The sequence below is a fragment of the Staurois parvus genome, unplaced genomic scaffold (assembly GCF_062004578.1).
Source record: "Staurois parvus isolate SC_StPar_1 unplaced genomic scaffold, SC_StPar_1.0 ptg000192l, whole genome shotgun sequence".
Classification (NCBI taxonomy): domain Eukaryota; kingdom Metazoa; phylum Chordata; class Amphibia; order Anura; family Ranidae; genus Staurois; species Staurois parvus.
Genome location: NW_028317988.1, coordinates 8,975,613 through 8,991,042, shown reverse-complemented (window position 1 = coordinate 8,991,042; position 15,430 = coordinate 8,975,613). Strand labels below are relative to the sequence as shown.

Here is a 15,430-nt window from a genome sequence, read left to right as displayed (position 1 = left end):
TCTATGCCAGGAGTTAGAGAGATACAATGTATCTGTCTCCTCCATTCATAGAGAGAGAAAAAAAACAAGGGGACGGCTGTACAGTGACTGATCACTGTTATAGCCAAACAGAGGCTATCACAGCGATCATGTGACCCGGAAGAGGGAGTCCCGGGTTCCGATTGTTAGAACGGGACCTGGTGCTCTCAGTGACACTGCGATCTTTGTGCTGGGAGTACGCTGTGCGGCACACTCCCAGCAGCAAGACTGGTACGCAAAAATGCAGCCCCACGGAAAAAAGCCCAGTTCTGTGAGGTCTTATATTTGTGTTACATCGGCATCAAGAGGTTAGTTACAAAACACTGAATACAAAAAAAAGCCACATTTAGTCTTTTGCTGTTTGCAGGTAGACTTGGAATAAGTCTGGTAGACCAGGATTTAACCTCCCTCGCGGTCTGATTATGTCCATATTTCTGTGCTCCAAGCGGTACATTTTTTTGCATGGAAATATGTATTTTTTTAATTGTAGGCCTGTAATTTTTAGGAATAACTCACTGAAATCTGTCTGAACAAGAGTCTAGTAAACATCCCGGGTATGTTAAAATTTGAAATACGAAATCATAAATTATAATTTAATAAATAATCATAAAAAATAATAATATAATAATAATACATTTAATTCAATAATATAATCAAACCAAAAACATTGAAATTTGAAATATAGCGCCAAGTTCGCACATCACTGAGCAAAGTCACAGAATCGTTTTCAGTGTCTGATGACGAATTTCCCCACAAATCATTATCACTCAATTCTGCAAGTGGTTCTAATTTACTATCGCTGTTCTCTAGCCGGTCTAAAACCGCTTTTGACCTAAAGGGACGCTTTTTGGTTGCCATGGACGTTTCTCAGTTTCCAGGCAGAAAGAACAGTAAAAATGCAGGCAGGGCGCCGGACAAAGCACTCGGGACAAAATGTATGTGAAATGTTTTGATGCAATAATGTTTTACTATGTGATTTTAGTGAATGTCACTTTTTGTCATTTTCAAATTTCCCGCGGCTCTGTCCCCGTACGTCCCGACGTCACAGGGGATGGAACCCAGAAGACAAATGCTGACATCCACCAGAGGACATTGCCAGGGACACTGCAGGGGGGACATCGCGGGAGAACAGGACAAGGTAAGTGAAGAACAGATCCTGGAGCAGCACCGCATGGTAAGCCTGAGTGTAGCTCGGGGTTACCGCTTGTGGTACTGAAACTATACCCCGAGCTACACTCGGGAATACCTCCAGGGAGGCTACGTTAGCTGGTTTACTGCTGTAATTTAGCAGTATCTCAGATTACACACCCAGAAGAATGAGCTATCTGAGTGGCTCAAAGAAAGGACATACTCTCTCCTCTTCTGCGGTAAAAACGGTGCTGTGCAGATCTTCAGTCTGCAGGACAATTGCGCAGCTAGTGCTGGGCTTTCCTATTATACAGCTCAGCCTGTACTGCACACTCCAAATCTTGGCAACACCCTATAATAAATGTTTATTTGTAAAATAAGAATTTATACAAAAAATAAAGTAATGATATCAGTTTATCAACTGCTAACCTAAAAAAAAAAAAGTTACAATAAAATGAACGAAAACAGCAATAGTTTTTAATTTGAGAACTGCATGGTAAGGTACAATTTCCTGGAGCAAACCAATCAAATTTTTTTTTCTTGGTTTTGAACAGTCAGAACAGGGAAAGATGATTTCTGATGATGTGCCATAAGAGAGTGCACATTACTCTTTCCTTAATCTAATAAAAGGACATTGTTTAACAAAAAACACACAATGCCGAACCTAGTTAAGCTTTCCAGACATGAGAACAAATATTGAGAGAAGGAGTGTCTGCCCAACAATTCTTATCAAGGGCACAATGCAAAATGCCATGCTTGTTAATCTTATAAAACTTTCTTCCTTTCCAAAGTGATATAGTATACAAAGTCAGCCAGTGAGATCATCTTTATATTACTATATGTGGTGTACTAGTGTTAGTAACTCTAGACCAGGAGCAGCTGAAGGATGGCACCAGCAATATGTATAGCGGGTAATGCTTGTTTGCATTATCTGTTGTGAGACTGGACTGTCGATTACCTTTTCTGACATCATCCCCTCTACATACATGTCAGATTACGTACAGTTTTATATATGAATTAAAGTATTTAAGTCACCCTCATCAACAGCTGCTGCCCTGGATCCTGTTCCTATATCCTGTGTGGAATATGGGTATGCCTGCTGTACCAAAGGTGTAAATTCTTGAAAGCAATGGGCTCACTTTCACTTGCTTTAATGTTTTGAAAAGTGATCTGATTCTGCTGGGAAACGCATGACATCCTTCTAGGATGGTTGGACATAACGTTGAAGTATATGTATTTGTCATGTCTTTATATAGAAAGATAGAAGTCAAAACTGGTGAGAGGCACGGAACCAAATGCTGAGGTCTTAAAATACCTATTCTCAGAATCAAACTGTTGAATGACACCTCAACATAATCATGTAACAACGCGACCACATATCAGAGCCAGATTAAGACCCAACTTGAATTAGAAAGGCTAACTGGTTTGAGTCATCACATCTGAAGAACAACACAACTACCGTACAAGTGTAAGATATTAGGTGCAGGATACATCTGGGCAGCTATTTCCTTGACTTTTATGAGTATCGATGTTTGAATGGAAACAAGTCCCTCTGAATGCCCTCTTGTTGGTTTCTAGAGAGCCATCTATGGCTCTCTAGCCATACCATACTCACAAGACATGGCTGAGCACCAGGACATGCCATGATCCTCACTCAAAACCAGCACATGCTCCATACTCTGATGTTTTATTCTTCTCCATCAAAGAGTGAGGGATTGGGATTGACTGCCAGAAAGATTCCCCAGTAGGTTGGAAAAACTCTCTGAATAGTAACAAGTTCCTCTGAATGCCCTCTTCTTGTTGGTTTCTAGAAAGCCATCTATGGTTAACCAAAACTAATCCCTTCACCTTCTGGCATACGAGGCTGTAATAGTACAAATATACAGAAGTTGTATTGCTTAATAAAATAATTTTTATTTGTTTTGGCAATGTTATTATATACCCTAAAAGCGTATCTGCAGGACACAGTTGGGCAGCTATTTCCTTGAGCTTGATGTATGAGGTGATATCTACCATCCTTGCATGGCATGGCTGAGCACCAGGACATGCCATGATCCTCACTCAAAACCAACACATGCTCCATACTTTGATGTTTCATTTTTCTCTATCAAAGAGTGAGGGATGGGGACCCACTTCCAGGGAGATTCCCCTGCAAGTTGTAAACTTTCTCTGTATGGTAACAAGTCCCTCTGAATGCCCTCCTGTTGGTTTCTAGAGAGCCATCTATGGTTAACCAAGACTAATCCCTTCACCCTCTGGCATAAGAGGTTGTGATACTATAAATATACAGCAGCCTTATTGCTTAATATTATTATTTTTATTTGCTTTGGCAATATTATTACATGCAACATTACTATTGGGAAAAACACGGAACAATGGCAGGCTTGTGAAGTGTGGTCAGCCAGAGAACACAATACTATTATGACTAGCGATAGTTTATATTTTATTAAGGAATAAGCTTCTCCATCCAGTGAAAACAAGTGTGGATTGACATAATTAATGTGGTTTCCATAATTAATACAAATATTATTTTGTTTTCTAGCTTTCAGCCAAATCAAACATCTATGGGGATGGCGTGTATCCTACCATCCTACCATCCTACCAAAGCAGCGTTTTATGTGTATGGTTTTGGCGAAAACAGTGCTTCAACAAATCATTGACAATTCATTTTGGGTTCAATGTTTATAATTGCAGAGTGAAATCATATTATTATCTTTTATTTACAGAGTGGAGGGGGTCAGACTGGTCCTCTTCAGTCCGTGCTCATTCATTAATGTCAGAAGTGAAGCACGCAGAGTTTGCCAACATTAAGCTATTCAAGTGTGTTTTTTAATGAAATGAGAAACATTTGTCTGTAGGAAAGATTACATTTTGCTGATTGTGTGTATGATGATTTATGTTGACAGGCATTTGCTAAAACTGAAAAATCTTTTTAAAACATTATTTCAAGGTAAAAAAAACATGGGAAAGGTTGCCTGTGGAGTGGATTTACTAAAGGCAAATAAACTGTTCATTTTGCAACATAACTTGCACTTTGCAGGGGAGTTATCCCTATATCCTAGTGGATGTGGTGAAGTTTCACTTGCTAAAGAATACCAAATTACATGCAAAAATGTAAAAAGCAGCACTTGTGTTTGCACATAATTGGATGATGGAAGTCATCTGAGCTTCACCTCATTCACTAAGCTCTGGGGAACATTCCCTTTCAAAGTGAACAGCCTATTTGCTTTTAATAAATCAAACCCATAGTCTCACACAACCTATTTCAAGCTTTCCACCATGAAAATAATTTTCTTTAACATTTCTTTGTACATTAGTGAAATTTTGTGTATCCAATGTGTTTGACATCAAGAGTGGAATTAGGTCAGGCCAATTTTGGTAGCCTATCTATAAATGACACTGTACTCGAGCTTCAGTCTAAATTGAAAAGTCTAGGGGTGATATTTGATGCTAGTTTAACCTTTGATCCACATGTACAAAATGTGGTCACAACATCTTTTTTTTACACTGTAGCTGAAAAGCTGATCCATATATTCTCTCGACTTAAATTGTTACTAAACCCACAACAGTAAAATCAGTGTGTATATGAGGTAAAGCATGCTTGTTATACTCACTGTGGAACCTAAGGGGTTAACCCTCTGCATTGTGTAAAAAGGATGTTTTACCCTGTCTTCTTTGATCCTTCCCTTCTTCTACTGTCCTCCATCCATCTGTTGATAGAACAAGCCTTGGGGGCAAGCTGCACATGGTCAGTCTGGTGTGTATTGCTTGAGAGTTTTTTTTTCTTTTTTGGGAGAGTGCATTGGATCAGCACAAATCCCATCAGCACTGTCCAAACAGAGGGTCAGCCTCATAGGGGAGAATGAAAACTCCTCCAAGCTTTAACCAGTGCTGTGCTGGACACTAATAAAAGTCACAAGACTGCTATATATTGCTGATGAGAAAAGGTATTTAGCAGTTTATATTTACTAATATAATTGCATTTCCATGTTCTGTGTACTGTGAGAGTCCAGATATAGTGAATGCAGGGTTCTGGGTTTAGTAACACCTTAACTACTGCAATGCTCTACATGCTGATCTACCTAAATCCACTATTACGACTATAATATGTACAATATTCTATAGCCAGTATCGTAACTAGGTCTGGTACAAGTGACCATATTATCCCTTTCCTGGAGTCCTTGCACTGTTTAACCGTCAGGTTTTTCATAGACTTTAAGATCCTTTTGCTCACCTAAAAGGCTCTTCATGGCTTGGCACCCCATTATCTATCTGAACTTTTATCAACTTACCCCCCCCCCCTCCCCGTAACCTCCGGTCCTCAAATTCTGGTCTTTTATTGTACTCACCTACACTCAATGGGAGATAGAGCCTTCTCCTGCTATGCCCCAAACCTCTGGAATTCACTGCCAAAGAACATCAGAGAGTCATTTTCTCTAAACTCATTCAAGTCAAATCAATATTTTTTTTTTTTAAACAAGCTTTCACGTAATTGTCCATTTTTATCTTGTTTTACCCCATGTACTTCTTGTGTTTCTCTTGTCTTTGGAAAGTGCTTTGAGAAGCTACCTATAAAAGTACTATATACAATAAAGTTTTTTTTTTTTATTATTATTATTATTATTATAATTTTAAGACACTTCTGCTTTTTAGGACAAAGTTATTTTTAGTAATAATCATGAAACATTGCTACTAATAATAAGGACCAGAAATAAAATGCAGTCAATGAAAATGTAGCACACCCTTCCATTGTGGATCAGTTAGAAGTCCCATTGTGATCCCCCTGCTGCTCACTGCTCAAGGAACCAACACCAACCTCAGGAAGAACCATAGGGTTTCATGGAATTCTGATTGAGAAAGACTAGGTGACATTTTTGGCCAGAAAATAACTGTACATCTTAGACAAAGAATTGAGCTGAGCTGAATATTCTCAGCCAATTCCTGTCATTTTTTTCAAGTTCAGGTGTCTGTTCTCTGTCCTCCATAAGTCCAAGGTGACATGTTCTGTCCATAGGTCTATGGAAAGATGTTTCATAAAACCTTAAATATTTAGATAATTTTTTTTTGCATTATAAGTCAACCAAAAACATTATTATTTGGTTGTACTATCTCTTTTAGATTTACCAATAACTATGCAATGTGTGAGACCTACTGGACTGAATTAAAATAGAATTAATTTTTTGGGTTTACCCTGGCATTATGTAATTGTTGGAAAAAGCCAAAAGAGATTCTGAAGGGGGTTGTACAATTAGGTTGTAACTTGTTTAGCTAGCTGTAATTAGAATACTGTAGTCTAAGAAGAAGGTGATAGCTGAACCATGACAACGTTGAGTCAAATGTATGCTTGAGTCAAAGTAAAACCTTGACATGCACACAGGAAGCTCAACATACATGCTATGGGCTCCATCCATCTAATTGGTACTCTGGTGACCTGGGAACACCTGTTAGTCATGCAGGGGAAAGGTTCCCAACCACACCCACTGTAGCTTCTTACTTCCCTCACACATAAACAACAGAAATCCCAGTGTTATAAATGTCACAACAAAAAGTTGCTCTCAGGCTTTCTTTTTGTAATTGTTTTAGGGTGTCTCATATATTTGGATTTAAAGCGGAACTGAACTGCATCACAACCTGAAAACACTGTTTAATATTCAAGGCAAACTCACCCATCCATCCATATCTCCATGCTTTCTTTGGTTACGCATTTCTAGCCATGGCCATCTTCAGTAAGGGCAGGTGATTAATATAGCATTTACTTCCTGGAATCCATCTCCCTTTAGCTCAGGCATGCAGGCAGGTTGGTGTGTTTAACTGAGAAAGCATCACCTCTCCTCCTCTAGATAAAAGAAAAAAAGGCCAGTGAAGACCTGGAATGTATGACATCATTTTGGCCTAGACCAGAAACCAGGAAGCAAGGGAAGAAAAGTAAAAAAAGTTTAAAAAAAGCAAATACAATAGTAATAGATTTATACAGCGCCAACAGTTTGTGATGGTAAACATTCTATTTACTAATTCTAGCAGAATAAGCATTAAGACAAGTTAATGTTGATTGAGAGAGTTTAGTCCAACTTTAACAATTTGGGGTTCCTCTGAAAAAATATAGGCATTTACTATAACAAGATAACAGTTTTTAAACCAACATTACATTTAATAAATAGAAAAAATAAAATAAAGGTTTGATATATCAAAGTCTAAAAATTAAAATTAATTTTTAGTGACAAAATATTGCAAAAAAACCTGTGCTAAGTGTTTGGTTTATATAGATAATTACCACTATAGGGATGCTAAATGTACTATAAACAGGCGTTTCAACTATTAAAAACACTTAATGGGATTTTTTTTTCTCCCACCCTGTTTTCTAATCTGGAGTTACAGGTCCTGGATTAGCGGCTGGTCTAAGTTGGGTGCATGTTATTTATAAGGTGCTATGTTTAGCACCCATTGAACTGGAGAATGACATTCCAAATGGAAAATCAAAATATCATGTGGTAAAAATAGAAATAAATTGCATTCAAGCTCTTCCAATAAGGAAGAAGTATAGGTTACATAGTTGCAGTATGAAATTCAAGACTGCGTGCTGATTTATACTCTGTAATCTGGCCCATGATTCTTTCCACTCTACTGAAAGAGCACTCTAAATTTAAACACAGATAAACAGTTTAGGTGACGGGTGCTATCTGCATATTCTCTTAACAGAAGCTCTTGGACTGGGCTTACCGAGCAGTTGCCTTCAGCAGCAGTTGTGCGGGTTGTGGCCAACTCGGCCCAGAGATGGATGGCAGTGCTACATCATGCAACTACTTAGGCAGTTGTCAGTCCTTGGACTCTGAAATCCCTTCAAATGTCAGAAGATGTCTTGTGACACAGCTCTTCAGTCCTGGCAGACCGCACTGTCTCTATTGATCTGTCCCTTCTCTTGTTTCCTCATCCTGCCCATGGAATAATGCACTTGCTAAATTGTAAAGCACAAGTAACTTTTTTAACTGTATCAGCGGTATAAAAAAAAAAGAATGTTTAGGGTTGTGACCCATGAAGATAGATATAATATAGAAACTATGGTTATGCCAATTAGAGGCTAAATATACAATTTTAAAGATTATGGCCCTTTTCACACAGGCGTTCCGTAAGTCCGTTTTTCATCTGTCCATTTACGGATGACAAACAGACACCCATGTATTTCTACGGACTAGCGGATGATCATCTGTTTACATCCGTCAATCTGTTAACATCTTGTTCTTTGAACGGAAGAAAACCATAATTTTCTTCCAGTAAAAATGGTACGGATGAAAAACTAATGAAAATGGACAAAAATGGACGTAAACGGATGAAAAACGGATGAAAATAGATGTAAATGGATGAAAAACAGATGTAAACTGATGAAAAATGGATGCAAACTGATGAAAACGGATGTAAACTGATGAAACACAGATATTAACTGATGAAAAACAGATGAAAACTGATGAAAATGGATGTAAACTGATGAAAAACTGACGGAAACTGATGGAAAATGGATGTAAACTGATGAAAAACTGACGTAAACTGATGAAAAATGGATGTAAACTGATGAAAATGGATTTAAACTAATGAAAAACTGATGTAAACTGATGAAAAATTGATGTGAACTGATGAAAACAGATTTAAACTGATGAAAAACTGATGTGAACTTATGAAACATTGATGTGAACTGATGAAAAATGGATGTAAACTGATGAAAACGGATGTAAACTGATGAAAACAGATTTAAACTGATGAAAACAGATTTAAACTGATGAAAAACTGATGTAAACTTATGAAAAATTTACGTAAACTGATGAAAAACAGATGTAAACGGAAGAAAACGGAAGTAAACTGATGAAAACGGATTTAAACTGATGAAAAACTGATGTAAACTGATAAATAACTGATGTAAACTGATGAAAACGGATTTAAACTGATGAAAAACTGACGGAAACTGATGAAAAATGGATGTAAACTGATGAAAAACTGACGTAAACTGATGAAAAATGGATGTAAACTGATGAAAATGGATTTAAACTAATGAAAAACTGATGTAAACTGATGAAAAATTGATGTGAACTGATGAAAAACTGCCGTAAACTGATGAAAAACGGATGTAAACTGATGAAAACGGATTTAAACTGATGAAAAACTGATGTAAACTTATGAAAAATTGATGTGAACTGATGAAAAACGGATGTAAACTGATGAAAACAGATGTAAACTGATGAAAACGGATTTAAACTGCTGAAAAACTGATGTAAACTTATGAAAAATTGACGTAAACTGATGAAAAACAGATGTAAACTGATGAAAACGGAAGTAAATTGATGAAAATGGAAGTAAACTGATGAAAACGGATTTAAACTGATGAAAACCTGATGTAAACTGATGAAAAATTGACGTAAACTGATGAAAAACGGATGTAAACTGATGAAAACGGATGTAAACTGATGAAAACTGATGTAAACTGATGAAAAACTGATGTAAACTGATGAAAACGGATGTAAACTGATGAATAACTGACGTAAACTGATGAAAACGGATTTAAACTGATGAAAAACTGATGTAAACTGATGAAAACTTGATGTGAACTGATCTGTTTTTTCTTGGAAAAATGTGACTGACCAGATGAAAAAAACTTAACACCTATCTCCACTTTTGGTAAAAAAAAAGCCAATTCCCTCTGAATGATCCATGTACGTACATTGCATGGATTTGAACAAACTTTGGTGTCCGTTTATGACACAGAGAATAGCTGCGATTCAACAGATCTCAGCTATTCTCTGGTCATTCACAGTTTATGACTAGAGATGAGCGAATCGAAGTAGCCGAAGTGGAATTCGAGTCGAATATCGGAAAAATTTCGATTCGCGCCGAATCCGAAAAATAGCCTAATTCGGACGCGCGAATCGAAATTTTTCCGAAAATGGCGGCTGACATGTGCGGCGACGGAGCGGGGATGTCTGGGAAGGCGCGCAGACAAGGCGCGCTGACCCATAATGCATTCCTCAACGACATGTGATCGCATCAGCCAATCAGCAGCCAGCCAGCTAGCACTGTGTAATGGTCGAGCTATAAATAGCGGCCATTTTGGAATTCTTCATTTGCCTGCAGTCATTGAACAGAGGCAGACCGCTCTGTATTAGGGACAGGGACAGAGTTAGGGCCACAAAAACGATACTTGGGGACAGAGAAACGATACTTAGGGACAGAGAACTATTACTCAGGGACACAGATTTGTTAATTAGGGCCACAGAATCGTTACTTAGGGACAAAGAAACGCTAGTTAGGGACACAGAATTCATACTCAGGGACAGACAGAATTGTTACTGAGTGCCAGAGAATTGTTACTTAGGGCCACAGAAACGTTATTAGGGCCACAGAATTGTTACTCAGGGACAGACAGAATTGTTACTGAGTGCCAGAGAATTGTTACTTAGGGCCACAGAAATTTTAGTTAGGGCCACAGAATTGTTACTCAGGGACAGACACAGAATTGTTACTGAGGGCCACAGAACTGTTACTTAGGGCCACAGAATTGTTACTCGCACAGACACAGAATTGTTACTCGCACAGACACAGAATTGTTACTGAGGGCCACAGAACTGTTACTTAGGGCCACAGAATTGTTACTCGCACAGACACAGAATTGTTACACAGGGACACAGAACTGTTACTGAGGGCTACAGAACCGTTACTTAGGGCCACAGAATTGTTACTCGCACAGACACAGAATTGTTACTCGCACAGACACAGAATTGTTACTCGCACAGACACAGAATTGTTACTGAGGGCCACAGAACTGTTAGTTAGGGCCACAGAATTGTTACTCGCACAGACACAGAATTGTTACTCGCACAGACACAGAATTGTTACTGAGGGCCACAGAACTGTTACTTGGGGCCACAGAAACGTTAATCAGGGACACAGAATTGTTACTGAGGGCCACAGAACTGTTACTTAGGGCCACAGAATTGTTACTCGCACAGACACAGAATTGTTACTCGCACAGACACAGAATTGTTACTGAGGGCCACAGAACTGTTACTTAGGGCCACAGAATTGTTACTCGCACAGACACAGAATTGTTACACAGGGACACAGAACTGTTACTGAGGGCCACAGAACCGTTACTTAGGGTCACAGAATTGTTACTCGCACAGACACAGAATTGTTACTCGCACAGACACAGAATTGTTACTCGCACAGACACAGAATTGTTACTCAGGGACACAGAACTGTTACTGAGGGCCACAGAACTGTTACTTAGGGCCACAGAATTGTTACTCGCACAGACACAGAATTGTTACTCGCACAGACACAGAATTGTTACTGAGGGCCACAGAACTGTTACTTGGGGCCACAGAAACGTTAATCAGGGACACAGAATTGTTACTGAGGGCCACAGAACTGTTACTTAGGGCCACAGAATTGTTACTCGCACAGACACAGAATTGTTACTCGCACAGACACAGAATTGTTACTGAGGGCCACAGAACTGTTACTTGGGGCCACAGAAACGTTAATCAGGGACACAGAATTGTTACTGAGGGCCACAGAACTGTTAGGGCCACAGAATTGTTACTCGCACAGACACAGAATTGTTACTCGCACAGACACAGAATTGTTACTGAGGGCCACAGAACTGTTACTTGGGGCCACAGAAACGTTAATCAGGGACACAGAATTGTTACTAAGGGCCACAGAACTGTTACTTAGGGCCACAGAATTGTTACTCGCACAGACACAGAATTGTTACTCAGGGACACAGAACTGTTACTGAGGGCCACAGAACTGTTACTTAGGGCCACAGAATTGTTACTCGCACAGACACAGAATTCTTACTCGCACAGACACAGAATTGTTACTCAGGGACACAGAACTGTTACTGAGGGCCACAGAACTGTTACTTAGGGCCACAGAATTGTTACTCGCACAGACACAGAATTGTTACTCGCACAGACACAGAATTGTTACTGAGGGCCACAGAACTGTTACTTGGGGCCACAGAAACGTTAATCAGGGACACAGAATTGTTACTGAGGGCCACAGAACTGTTACTTAGGGCCACAGAATTGTTACTCGCACAGACACAGAATTGTTACTGAGGGCCACAGAACTGTTACTTAGGGCCACAGAATTGTTACTCGCACAGACACAGAATTGTTACTCAGGGACACAGAATTGTTACTCAGGGACACATAATCGTTTAATTAAAGAGTATGTCAGACAACATGCAGAGGAGTGGCAGAGGAGGCAATGTTTTAGGAGCGAGCAGACGTGGCAGCAGAGGAAGGGGTCGAGGCAGCACTATTCGCAGCCAGAGGCCAGTGCTCCCGGTGTCATCCAGCGGTCGTGTCTCCACCGACAACCCTGCCGTCGTCGATTGGTTGGCTCGGTCGTCTTCCTCTTCCCAGGTCACCTCTGACACCTACAGCCAACGGTCGGTGGGTACGTCAGACACAACCGTTAGTTGGCATGGCCCGGGACCAAGCCCACTGAAATCACGTGTCCTCTACCTGCCCCTGTCCTTTGGTGTTCCCTCACCAAGCGAAGTATCGCATGCTGTGGGCTCAGCCCCACTGTACAGTGAGGAAGAGCTAACAGAGGGCGGTCAGGAACGGGGGGAGACATCTGCCTTTTCAGCAGCCAGGCGAAGAAGTAGTGGCGAGGAGAGTGGCCCGGTAGCCGGTCTAGAGACAGGTCTGTCTCCTGACCCAGACGCAGCCGAGGGGGCTAGTAGTGAGGCGGAGACCCTACTTGATGATGAGGAGGTTGATCGCACTTGGCAGCCTCGTCGTCATCAGGCAATTTCTTCCGCATCATCAGGAGAAGAGGGTGGCAGCTTGGCAGTGAGCGAAACAGTCGGTGGGTTGCCCAGGAGACAGCAGCAGGGTCGCAGCAGTGTCAGTGGAAGCAGTGTCAGTGGAGCCAAACGGCCACGGAGTAGAGCACCAGCTCCACTGCAGCCTACCACCACGGCCAGTAGTGGTGCCGGTGTGCACGGAGGAAGCAGCAGTCAGCCAGTGAGGAGTATCGGGGGCAAAGTTTCCTACTCGGCGGTGTGGCAATTTTTCGTCAAGCCGCCCGAGGAAGTAAACGTAGCCGTATGTCGACTATGTGGCCAGAAAGTCAAGCGTGGCCAGGGGGCCCATGTTGGGACTACAGCATTGCGGCAGCATATGCAGCGTCGCCATTTGGTGGCCTGGGAAAACCGTGATAAAGATACGGCGGTTCTGCCCGCCCCAGCCCCCGCTCCATCACCCGCTCCGTTACTTGCTCCGTCACCCGACGTCAATCGCCCTCCATCAGCCAGTCAAGGCTCCAACACCTCTGCTGAGGGGAGTTGTCGCTCGTTGGCATCTTCCGCTCGTTCAGATGCTCCTTCTCCTGCTACTCCTCTTCACGGATTCCGTCAGCAGTCTTTCTTGGAATCCGTTTCCAAGAGACAACAGTTTGCGAGCACGCACCCAACGGTGCAAAAGCTGAACGTCCTCCTGTCCAAGTTGCTGGTGCTGCAGTCCCTCCCTTTTCAAGTGGTGGACTCAGCACCTTTCAGAGAAATGATGGCTTGTGCCGCACCGCGGTGGAGAGTGCCAAGCCGTCATTTCTTCGCCAAAAAGGCAGTGCCAGCCCTGCATTCACATGTAGAAGACATGGTGGGCCAGTCTTTGAGCATGTCGGTCTCTGCCAAAGTGCACGGCAGCGCCGACGTGTGGAGCTGTAACTACGGTCAGGGACAGTACATGTCATTTACGGCCCACTGGGTGAACGTGGTGCCGTCACAGCCGCACCAGCAACTTGGACAGGTCACGCCGCTTTTGCCTCCACGTTTGCACGTCCTTGGTCCGGCAAAGATGTCCGCCTCTACCACCTCTTCTTCCGCCGTGTCCTCAGCCGCCACCCCCGTGCCAAGTCCCATTACCCGACCGGCATATCACATGTGCAGGGCGCAACGGTGTCACGCTGTTCTGCACCTGGTATGCCTTGGCGAACGTAGTCACACAGGGGAGGAACTTCTGAGTGTAATGAACAGAGAAATCGACAGATGGCTGTCTCCGCGCAAACTGAAAATCGGAACCATGTTGACCGACAACGGAAAGAACATGGTGTCTGCTCTGCGTCAAGGAAGGTTGTGCCATGCGCCATGCATGGCTCGCGTGTTCAATCTGGTTGTCAAGCGGTTCCCAAAATCCACCATCCCACTGCAAGACATCCTTAAAATGTCACGTAAACTTTGCATGCATTTCAGCCATTCCTACACCGCAAAGCACACCCTCCTTGAGCTGCAGCGGCAGAACGGAATTCCACATCATCGCCTGATCTGCGACGTTGCAACAAGGTGGAATTCAACCCTACACATGTTAGACCGCTTTTACGAGCAGCGAAAGGCCATCACCGATTTCCTGATGTTACAAGCGGATAAAGGTACTCCCCTGTGTAACTTCGATGTCAGCCATTGGCAGCTCATGCGTGACACCTGCCGCTTGCTCAGGCCCTTTGAGGAGGCCACGCTATTCGTGAGTCGGCAGGACTATGGGATGAACGACGTCATTCCTCTGTTGCACGTCCTTGAACAAATGCTGTTAACAATGGCTGGTCAGGGTGCGGTAGACGTGGCGCACAGATCTCAACGCCACATGACCCCTGTGGGGGCAGGACAGGAAGAAGAGGAGGAGGTAGAGGAGAACATTTGTGCTCAGGAATTATTGAGTGAAATGGGTGGTTTTTCCACTCAGCGGACAGGAGTGGAGGAGCAGGAGCATCTGGTAGAGGAGGAGGAGGAGGAGACAGAGGACCCAGACGCACCGTGGCAGTATGCTGTGGAGATGGAGGCAGGGAGTCCCTCGCATTCCTTGGCACAAATGGCCCATAGCATGCTCGGTTGCTTGCGTAGCGACAGCCGAATAATAACCATCAGACAGAGGGATGACTTTTGGCTGTCCACCTTGTTGGACCCTCGCTACCGTTCAAAAATGGTGGCCTTTTTCACACCTGCTGAGAGGGAGGCCAAAATAACGTACTATAAAAACCACCTATGTAGTCAGTTGGTCTCTGCCTTTGTGCGCCAACGTCCATCCTCAGACACTGTGGGCCCTGTGCGCTCGCGTTCCGCTGCCATGGCAGCAGGGGAGGGGTGGGGTGGTAGGAGCAGTGGCAGCTCCACCAGCAGCGGCTGCCTCAGTCTGCAGTCGATGATGAGTAGCTTTCTTCACCAGCGCAGTGAGGAAACTACTAACCAGCCGCAGCAGCAGCAGCAGCAGCATCAGGTGGACCTGGAGCA

General features: G+C 42.5%; 2 long non-coding RNA genes across 3 annotated transcripts in view; one reads left to right on the top strand and one right to left on the bottom strand.

The window, feature by feature from the left end:
• LOC149461800 (uncharacterized) overlaps positions 1–7,994 on the bottom strand; it is a 29,132-nt gene extending 21,138 nt beyond the window's left edge. Inside the window, exons 1-2 of the long non-coding RNA XR_016312775.1 lie at positions 7,864–7,994; positions 6,813–6,982 (exon numbers count right to left, since the gene is read on the bottom strand). This is a non-coding gene — a long non-coding RNA (uncharacterized LOC149461800). The remainder of the gene's footprint in view (positions 1–6,812; positions 6,983–7,863) is intronic.
• The window catches only part of LOC149461799 (uncharacterized), a 135,924-nt gene that overhangs the window by 6,840 nt on the left and 113,654 nt on the right, over positions 1–15,430 (top strand). The window lies entirely within an intron of this gene.